This window comes from Palaemon carinicauda, chromosome 19 (assembly GCF_036898095.1).
Source record: "Palaemon carinicauda isolate YSFRI2023 chromosome 19, ASM3689809v2, whole genome shotgun sequence".
Taxonomy (NCBI): domain Eukaryota; kingdom Metazoa; phylum Arthropoda; class Malacostraca; order Decapoda; family Palaemonidae; genus Palaemon; species Palaemon carinicauda.
Genome location: NC_090743.1, coordinates 10,160,049 through 10,170,086, shown reverse-complemented (window position 1 = coordinate 10,170,086; position 10,038 = coordinate 10,160,049).

Here is a 10,038-nt window from a genome sequence, read left to right as displayed (position 1 = left end):
CCTGTCATCTAAACGTATGCTCTGGTTTTTGTTCCTTCTCCTCTGGATTACTTATGAATTCCATTCATGTTATTCTAGGACTCATCAACATTGAGGTTTGTTGTTCGACGTTGCTCATTTTAAAAAAGTTCTGTAGTTGGTATATCAAAATACCTTTACGAAAAGGAGGAGGAGGAGGAGGAGGAGGAGGATTCTGGGCCCTATTACTCAACTGTCCCGGTCCCGTCGAGTTGACGGTTTTCCTTTTATTATTCTCCTCTTCCCCCCTTCCGTTTACGATTCCATCGGAGAGATAATCAAACGCCAAACTAAACGCCCTTTCAACTGTTGTCTGCTACTGACGAGGCATCTGTAGCCAGTCAGTCACAGTCGGTCAGTCTCTCCCGGAGAGAGAGATCGGGAGGAAAAGAAAATGATCAGGGAGGAAGATTGGAGATGAAAACTAGAGAGGAAAGTGGGGATGACCAAGAAGAGAGCAATTCTCTTGATGAAAACTGCTCAACTCTCTTGGGTCCATAAGGAGTCTATAAATAAAAAAAAAAATGAATAAATGACTGTGGAAGGATGAGTAGATTTCGTAGCATATAGATGACCAGGAATCCACGCTATCATTCCGCTTGGCAAGGATGAACTCATTTGCATATGAAGTTGCTCTGCTTATCCACAGTAACTGCTCCTGCTCTTGCCGCTGCCAGGCCGGACAAGGGAGTCTGTTGATAGGGTGGCTGGAAGGGTTAGGGCCTGACCTCCACCTCCTCCCTTCCCGCAGCGCCCTGGCCCATCCAGAGGGTGTGGATTGGAGATGATATAGGTTGAGAGCTGTAGGGGGTCCTCTATTCTATTGGATCTTTTCTCAGTGGAGATTTTTTATGCTGTTACTCTTGATCAGCAGAAGAACGATGTTAAAGAAGAAAAATAAGTTGAGTCTCCCTTTATCTCCCCATCCCTCGTAGAACGAACTCTCTTTTTTCGTTCGTTATGAAGTTTTAACTTTGGAAAATTTAATTTTTTTTCAAGACCCAAGTTCCAATTAGATTTGGGCTTTATTTCGTTTTCTTAATATAGAAAATATATTTTCTGCTTTGCAAAGTCATTGGGTTCATTCCAGGGATTTATGTATACCTGGCTGTCACTTATAAGGTATCTCTAATGCACAATTTCCCGAGAAGGAACAGGGCCTGCATACCTAATAAATCTAATAGAGCCCCAACATTCCTTCCCCGCTCGCCAGGAATCCCATATGGATATTGAAGAAGGAGGAGGAGGAGGAGGAAGGAGGAGGAGGATTTCTTCTTCGACTTCTCGGTGAATGTTTTTCCGTTAGCCGTAGATAAAGGGAGGTGAACGGGGCCGCGATTTGATTTTGTGCCGTTCTCTTGGTTATCATGAGGATAATCCCCACTTTATGTGTGTGCGGTTGCGTGCGTTGAACCAGTTCTTTCTGATGACTGCCGGATTATGGCAGGTCAGGGGGTGGAGGAGGAGGGCACCCGATAGGGACAGGGTAGAGGTTTTGAGCTGAGGGTGAGAAGAGTTCTTCTTGCGGAAAGTGTGTGTATATATATATATATATATATATATATATATATATATATATATATATATATATATATATAAATATATATATAAAAATATATATATGTATATATATATATATATATATACAGTATATATATAAATATATATATATGTATATATATATATATATATATATATATATATATATATATATATATATATATATATATATATATATATTAATATTTTTCTTGCACTTACCTGTATGTACCTGTATAACTTAATGGAAAATAGCAATCCTCATGAATTAAGTAATACAGGTGTTCCAAAATTAATTTTGAATGAAAAAATTCATGTATATAATTTATATATATATATATATATATATATATATATATATATATATATATATATATATATATATATATATGTATATATATATATATATATATATATATATATATATATATATATATATATATATATATATATATGTATATATATATATATATATATATATATATATATATATGTATATATATATATATATATATATATATATATATATATATATATATATATATATATATATATATATATATATATATCCTTGCCTTGTGTATAAGTTAATTATTCATTAGAAATTTATAGAATAATGAAGTACCATTAATCAAGTACTTTTATGTAATATATATGTATTATATTCAGGATACAGAGTTGAAGCGTTTCTTTAAGGTATTCATGTTACCATAAACCTTTGCTAATAAGGCTTTACTTGCATACTAAATGATATCGATAAAAAATAGTTAAAAGTTCATTTCTTAAGAGTTACGTAAGTAATATAATTCTTTTAACAGGAATTAAGAATTTAAATTTGATTGCTAAAATATTAATTATCATTAGATTTTGTAATACTTTTATTATAATAATAATAATAATAATAATAATAATTATTATTATTATTATTATTATTATTATTATTATTATTATTATTAGTTAAGCTACAACCCTAGTTGAAAAAGCATGATGCTGTAAGCGCAGTGAGGAAAGGTATTATAAATGAAATATATGAATGAAAAATATAAAGTATCTTAAGATCATTAACAACTTTAAAATAGATCTGTAATATTTAAACTATGTGGAGAGACTTATGTTATCCTTTTCAACATAAAAACATTCGCTGAAAGTTTGAACTTCTGAAGTCCCTCAATGTTATTACGCAATAGTGTTGGGGATTTCCCATCTGTGTAGCATTAAATAAGTAAGCGTATCTTATTCTAACAAAATAATGATGTTTAATTTGATTATAACATTTTTAATCCACGTTGATTTTATATTACACTCTATATATGAACTCTTGTGTAATACAACCCATTTTTAGTTTTTGAAATTTTAAAATGTGTCACCATTAATTGTACAAGAATAAAATGGACACTTTTTAGTGCATACATTTTAATCCTTATAAACTAACCTTTAATATACAAATTACTATCATTGGATTTTTTTTTAAAATCTAAATCTAATTTTAAATCTCTTTGGGGCTTATTCTTTATCACTTTGGTCATTATCCTCGCTCATTATAACTGCTACGTTTATCATTGTTAAGGCAATGCTTAAAATTACACAACGTTCCTTGACCGTTATTTGTAATTCAAAGCTCCTTAATATAAATTAGATTTCTAAGGAGCTTTGGGACTTCTCGGAATCTCTAGGACATAGTCGACGAGTCACTTGAGATAATCAGTGCAAAGGACAGAGTTCGGTGAACAAGTTTACATATTTATCAACAAACGTTTCTTGACCGTTATTTGTAATTCAAAACTCCTTGATATAAACTAAAGTCTGAAGGAGCTGTAGGACTTCTCAGAATCTCTAGGACATAGTCGACGAGTCACTTGAGATAATCGGTGCAAAGGAGAGAGTTCGGTGAACAAGTTTACATATTTATCAACATACGTTTCTTGACCGTTATTTGTAATTCAAAACTCCTTAATATAAACTAAAGTCTGAAGGAGCTATAGGACTTCTCAGAATCTGTAGGACATAGTCGACGAGTCACTTGAGAAAATCGGTGCAAAGGAGAGAGTTCGGTGAACAAGTTTACATATTTATCAACATACGTTTCTTGACCGTTATTTGTAATTCAAAAGCTCCTTAATATAAATTAGATTCAGAAGGAGCTATAGGACTTCTCAGAATCTCTAGGACATAGTCGACGAGTCACTTGAGATAATCGGTGCAAAGGAGAGAGTTCGGTGAACAAGTTTACATATTTATCTAAAAAGAAAAAAAAAAAAAGGTAGATCGAAATCAATGCGGTGCGGTTACAGTATCATCAGATTTTAATCAAATGTTCCTCTGATGACAACAACATTAAATTAACGGCAATAGTGATTAATAAGCTCATTAAAGTAAATGACTATGCGCCTGGAAAGTCGATGAACACAGCGCACAATAGTTGAGCTCATTCGCATTTGACACACACATTAGAATTAGATCCGTCCCCTCTGAGAGAGAGAGAGAGAGAGAGAGAGAGAGAGAGAGAGAGAGAGAGAGAGAGAGAGAGTGTTCACATGATGATTTTATTTTTTTATTTGCGAACGAGTATCTTGTATTGGTAAATCTTAGAGAGAGAGAGAGAGAGAGAGAGAGAGAGAGAGAGAGAGAGAGAGAGAGAGAGAGAGAGAGAGAGGATTTTCATGATTATTTTATTTCTTTTTTTAAATACGAGTATCTTGTATTGGTAAATCTGAGAGAGAGAGAGAGAGAGAGAGAGAGAGAGAGAGAGAGAGAGAGAGAGAGAGAGAGAGAGAGAGAGAGAGAGAGAGAGAGAGGATTTTCATGATTATTTTATTTCTTTTTTATTTAAGTACGAGTATCTTGTATTGGTAAATTTTAGAGAGAGAGAGAGAGAGAGAGAGAGAGAGAGAGAGAGAGAGAGAGAGAGGAGAGAGAGAGAGAGAGAGTTCCCAGGATGATTTTATTTCTTTTTTTAAGTACGAGTGTCTTGTATTGGTAAATCTTAGAGAGAGAGAGAGAGAGAGAGAGAGAGAGAGAGAGAGAGAGAGAGAGAGAGAGAGAGAGAGAGAGAGAGAGAAAGGATTCTCATGATAATTTTATTTCTCTTTTGAGTACGAGTATCTTGTATTGGTAAATCTTAGAGAGAGAGAGAGAGAGAGAGAGAGAGAGAGAGAGAGAGAGAGAGAGAGAGAGAGAGAGAGAGAGAGAGAGAATTCACATGATTTTATTTCTTTTTTATTTAAGTACGAGTATCTTGTATTGGTAAATCTTAGAGAGAGAGAGAGAGAGAGAGAGAGAGAGAGAGAGAGAGAGAGAGAGAGAGAGAGAGAGAGAGAGAGAGAGATTCACATGATTTTATTTCTTTTTATTTGAGTACGAGTATCTTTTACTAGTAAATCTTGAGGCAACATAGATATAATTTTGGTTATGAAACAGTTTTTTTAAGTCAGCATTCTATGACTTACGTTTTAGGTATGAATATTTTTTTAATCATCTTTTGATGATCCCTGTGACATCATCTCAAAACAATTAAGAGAACTAGATGTGGCGATAGAAAAAAAAAGTCTTATATCGTTAATGATTTCTGTTTTTCTTAGGGAGTGGTGAGAGAGCAAACTTGATTGATTCTATTTAATTGAAAGAACTGGAGACTAGTAGCATCGTTCTCATAATAGATGAAAAATTTTGTGAGGAAATATTTGTTTATTCGGGTAATCTTGGTAAAGGGAAGGTTTTAAATGTGTTAAAGTTAACGTAAAGGGGAAAAAAATGATAATATAAGTTCTGGCAAATTCCTTATGATAGTCTATTACTTCAAACTCTGTTTTCTAGGACAAAACTAAGCTGTGCTGTACTTAATTGCAAGTATATCACATACATTAACGCTTAAACACACAGTTAATGTTAACAACTTAACTTTTTTTTTAAGAATTTCATTCCTTAGTTTGATCTAGTGTTTAAAGATTATTTCTTTAAACAAGCATTATAGTATTGTTTGGAATTTTCCTGACATGAGGGAAAACATCAACTACAGATGACTCTTCATTTTATTTCACTTTCTAGGGTTTTTTTTCTTTTTTTTCTTTTTTTTTTTTTTTTTTTTTTTTATAACAAGAAATCGTTTCCCATTAAGCCTCTCAAAGTAAGGAAAACATAATACCTAATACATAATCAGGCAGTTGAATCGATGGAAGTTCAAACACAGCGAATATTTTTATGAGAAAAGTCTCTTTATATTTTATATATGAAAGATCTATTTTAATGTTGTTACTGTTGTTAAAATATTTTACATTGCTTATTCATTACTTCTCTTGTTTATTTTCTTTCATCACTGTGCTATTTTTTCCTTTTTGGATCCCTTAGCCTTGTAGCATCCTGCTTTTCTAAATAGCGTTGTAGCTTATCTAGTAATAATAATAATAATAATAATAATAATAATAATAATAATAATAATAATAATAATAATAATAATAATAATTCCTCCTTTAACTGGGGTATCGTAGTTGAATGCTCTCTAGTAATGAACTTTTATTATTATTATTATTATTATTATTATTATTATTATTATTATTATTATTATTATTATTATTATTATTATTTGCTAAGTTACAACCCTAGTTGCAAAAGAAGGATGCTATAAGCCCAAGGGCTCCAACAGGGAAAAATAGCCCAGTCAGGAAAGAAATAAGGAAATAAATTACAGGAGATGTTTAGGAATAACATTAAAATAAATATTTCATATATAAACTACAAAAACTTCAAAATAACAAGAGGAAGAGAAATAAGATACAATAGTGTGTCCGAGTGCACCCTCAAGCAAGAGTGGAAGACCATGGTACAGAGGCTATGGCACTACCCATAGACTATAGAACAATGGTTGGATTTTGGAGTGTCCTCATAGAAGAGCTGCTTACCATAGCTCAATAACCTCTTCTACTCTTACCTAGAGGAAAGTAGCCACTAAAGGAATGCAGTGAAGCAGTTAACCTCCTGAGAGAACAAGAATTGTTTGGTAATTTTAGTGTTGTCAAGTGTATAAGGAAAAGGAAGAATGTGTAAAATTAGCCAGACTATTCGGTGTATGTGTCGTCGAAGATGAAGTCAGCCGTAACCAGAGAGAGGGATCTTATACCCTGTGCCCATCTTTTTTTTAACCAGTAGTCTTCCTTTCTTACGACAGGACCATACCACTTAAAAATAACTCTGATCCTTCCTTTCACCTTTGGTAACAGTTTAGCCACTTCTAGTTTCTCTTCAAGTTTCACCTTTTTTAAATGTACTAATTACCGTACACTTCATAATTTATCATATTTTCCTTCCCAGCTTTCTTTAGTAGATATTTTTCAATCTTAGTTAATGAATTGGTTTGCTATAAATACAGACCTGAACAGTAAATCTGATTGTATGAAAATTGTTGAATATCAGGGGTTATTTGACTATCCCCTCCCATCTCTTATTTAGTATAATTGATATCCGAATTATTTTGTCAAAATTTGAAAATTTAAGCCCGCAGATCAGTATTTTAGGCGTAGAAGTAGGCCTACACTAGATAGAAGTACTAGTAAGGATATCGTCTGTGGAACTAACTGCTTTGTAACTCTTTAGATTTATTAAGGGAATGTATTCGCTGATCTTGATAGAATTTTATGTCTTCGGGTTTGAATGGTAACTAAGCTTCCACAGCATAGATTCGCTTCATTTCTATCTAAGGTTGATTTCATGTGTTGTTCTGTAGATATTACTTTTGATCTTAATGTCCAAAATTTTTTGTTTACATTAAGATGAAACGCACCCCTAATTTAGTATTTCAAAATAACCTAGAAAATATAGATTAATTTGAATTTGCTGAGATATCATTGACCTGCCATAGGCAGTTCCGATTAAAAGGAAGTTTCATTAATGCGTATATTATATACACAAAACAAATATCCCTTTTAGACCAATTTTCAATATTGTACTGTCTGACTTTTCACCTCTCCTACATTGTAAAAGTTTTGAAATATCTAAACAAGAATTCTGTAATAAAAAAAAAACTTAATTAAAACGAAATTCACTAATTTTATAAGCTAGCGTTCTTTACGCTAGTCGATATTAAACTCTTTGGAATTCATTTAAGCCTACTTATATTCATTTTTAACATGCGTTCACGAGAACACGTCAGGATTCTTCCTGAGATATCCGTGACTGTTCGTGCGGTCGACTGTGAACTAATGTCACCAGCGTGACAAGCGTAGTTAAAAGACCTGCTTTGAGTGTTCGAAAAGGAACTCCCTTATAGCATACCTCAACCTGGCTGAAGTTTCTTCCAGTCGGGCACAGGTCACCAATAAACCAATTTACAAGTTCTTGGTTTGACCTTCCCACAAATCGTTGACTTGAAGTTGTGACCCATTTTTTCATTACCAGTATTATTGATAGTGAAGAGACATAAAAGGGCATGGGCGGCTAGATCAACTTGGATCAAGTGCAGTAGCAAAAAGGAAATAGTAGAAAATTATACTTTCTGGAAGTGAAGGGTGTAGAGAATTTACCAAACGTGTTTATCCTCGGATTTGCATCTAGAATACAGTCTATATGAGTCGAAGCTGAAGTTATTTCAGCTTGCAATCAAAAAGCAGCTAATGCATTAACAAAGATATGTCTATAAAACTAGCAGATATTTGCGAATTTTAGTTGGAAATTTGAACCGTTTTAGATATCAGTTTGGATCAGGATCTACAGCATAACCAAGGGAGTTTTGGGCCTTAAGTATGGTATATACGTGTTCCAAGCAAACAAGGTATTATTTCTGAAGGATCTTGATGAATATGCTTTCGTCAAAACGAATTGTACTTTGGTCCACAAACGGAACCAAATCATCTTCCAAAGCACTGGATTTATATAGTTCCGGTTCATCAAAGTGTTGTCTTGTGCTGACTATATGATCTGTAGACAGAAAGTATTGCAATGGGTTAGTGAAGCAAGTGTTTTATAACTTCTAGAAGCTGGGAGGAGAATAGGCATTATACGGGTTGGATGAAAGACATATTGGAAAGGAAAGGCATTAATATAAAAGAAGTGTGTGTCGTGAGAGAGGTGAATGGTGAAGAGTGTTAAGGTATGATGGAGGTTATGTTATTGAGACTTCTTTGTAGGCATATGAAGCACTTATTGCTGTGGAAGTTTACTGTACATGAGATTCATCCACGAATTGGCTCTGAAAGAATTATTATATATCCAGGGAATTTGTTATATATATATATATGTATATATATATATATATATATATATATATATATATATATATATATATATATATATATATATGATAAATTTTGCACATTTTTACGTGTTTTTCATATTCAAATAAGCCATATATATTTTTGATATATTAATGTCTGGATTCTCTTAACGACCTCGGGATCAAAGCCCCAGGCGAAATCTCACAAAGACAAGAGCTTGGCTCCGGCCGGGAATCGAACCCTGGTCGGCAAGCTTATATAGACAGTGACTAACCCATTCGGCCACGAAGGAAGATAAAAGTCAATGACAATTCTACTATACTTATACCTGTCGAATTCAGGTATTTTGTACTTAGAATTGAAATCAACCCATCTTCACCATCGTAGCTAATTGGTAGTTTGTTACTTGGCATTCAATTAATGATAAATTTTGCACATTTTTACGTGTTTTTCATATTCAAATAAGCCATATATATTTTTGATATATTAATGTCTGGATTCTCTTAACGACCTCGGGATCAAAGCCCCAGGCGAAATCTCACAAAGACAAGAGCTTGGCTCCGGCCGGGAATCGAACCCTGGTCGGCAAGCTTATATAGACAGTGACTAACCCATTCGGCCACGAAGGAAGATAAAAGTCAATGACAATTCTACTATACTTATACCTGTCGAATTCAGGTATTTTGTACTTAGAATTGAAATCAACCCATCTTCACCATCGTAGCTAATTGGTAGTTTGTTACTTGGCATTCAATTAATGATAAATTTTGCACATTTTTACGTGTTTTTCATATTCAAATAAGCCATATATATTTTTGATATATTAATGTCTGGATTCTCTTAACGACCTCGGGATCAAAGCCCCAGGCGAAATCTCACAAAGACAAGAGCTTGGCTCCGGCCGGGAATCGAACCCTGGTCGGCAAGCTTATATAGACAGTGACTAACCCATTCGGCCACGAAGGAAGATAAAAGTCAATGACAATTCTACTATACTTATACCTGTCGAATTCAGGTATTTTGTACTTAGAATTGAAATCAACCCATCTTCACCATCGTAGCTAATTGGTAGTTTGTTACTTGGCATTCAATTAATGATAAATTTTGCACATTTTTACGTGTTTTTCATATTCAAATAAGCCATATATATTTTTGATATATTAATGTCTGGATTCTCTTAACGACCTCGGGATCAAAGCCCCAGGCGAAATCTCACAAAGACAAGAGCTTGGCTCCGGCCGGGAATCGAACCCTGGTCGGCAAGCTTATATAGACAGTG